Here is a 1,303-nt window from a genome sequence, read left to right on the forward strand (position 1 = left end):
TGAGAGATCCATCTGACCCTGTCTGAATGCTGGGATTAAAGGTGTCTGCCACTGTACCTGGCCTACCTTGTGTTCTGAGGCAGGGTCTCACACTGAACCTGGATCTCATTAGTTGGCTAGACTTGGTTGTGATTAAGCCCTGAGGATCATCCTGTCTCCACTTTCCCTGTGCGTGGATTACAGGTGTGCACGGCTGTACCTGGTTTTTATTTGTTTTTTAATGAGAATGTTGGGGGTTCTAACTCAGGCCATCATGCTTGTGTGGCAAACACTTTGTCGACTGAGCCTCTCAGTCTCTGGGCTAAACCTCTTTAATTTGCACCATTAGAAGGTTGAGCTAGGATAATCCATGGATCACATGTGGTCAGGACAGGCACAGGATACTCCTGAGCCCTTGCCCCCTGGCCCTTCTGATGCCACCCACTGGTCCCTTCCTTCCATTGTCCTTTTGCTGTAACGCCCATCAAATTCTAACATGGATCATTGTACCTTCTGCACCTGTCCACTGCCCACATCAACTTGAGATCTTCAAAAGCTAGGAGAACCCCTAATTTGTTTCCATGTTCGCCATTTTCCTTGCCTCTTGGTGAGTTCTTAGAGCTTCTGACTGAACTCCAGGAATGTTATCAGCCGGCTCCCCTGGATCTGATTACCTTGTGGGCTGGGCCAGTGGTTAATATTCCCTGGGTGACTTGAGGAAGGTGAGCCACAGACTGCTGAATGTCAGGAACAGGGGCCAGGAATTCCAGAACATCCACAGCATGCCTGCAAACCCCTCCTCTCCTCTGCAGCTCTACTGCCAAGATAGTTAACTCCATGAACTCAGCATGCCTGGGGCAGTGAGTCAGCAAAGTGGAGAGCGACCCCAGCACTCACACAGAAACAGCTCACGGGCAGGTGCTGCCGCTGGGTTGGATGGTATGCATTCTAGGCTGTGTCTGCTACACCCTGACTCCATCCACATGAGAAGACTGTCATAAACAGGGCTGGGGAAACAGCTCAGTGATTGAGAGCACTGGCTGCTCTTCCAGAGGTCCTGAGTTCAATTCCCAACAACCACATGGTGGCTCACAATCGTCCGTAATGAGCCTCTGGCCTGCAGCGTACCTGCAGGTAGAATACTGTATGTATAATAAATAAACAAATAAATCCTAAAAAAACGAATGTCATGAACAACTTGAGAAGTGCTGCTGATTTTTTATTTCATTCCCCTGCTATTTTCCAAGAAAGTTGATAGCCTGCTGGCTCAGACTTGAAGACAAGCCTCCATCAGCACCAGGCTCCTGGGTGTTAAGATTTCAGG

The sequence above is a fragment of the Microtus ochrogaster genome, chromosome 18 (assembly GCF_000317375.1).
Source record: "Microtus ochrogaster isolate Prairie Vole_2 chromosome 18, MicOch1.0, whole genome shotgun sequence".
Classification (NCBI taxonomy): Eukaryota; Metazoa; Chordata; class Mammalia; order Rodentia; family Cricetidae; genus Microtus; species Microtus ochrogaster.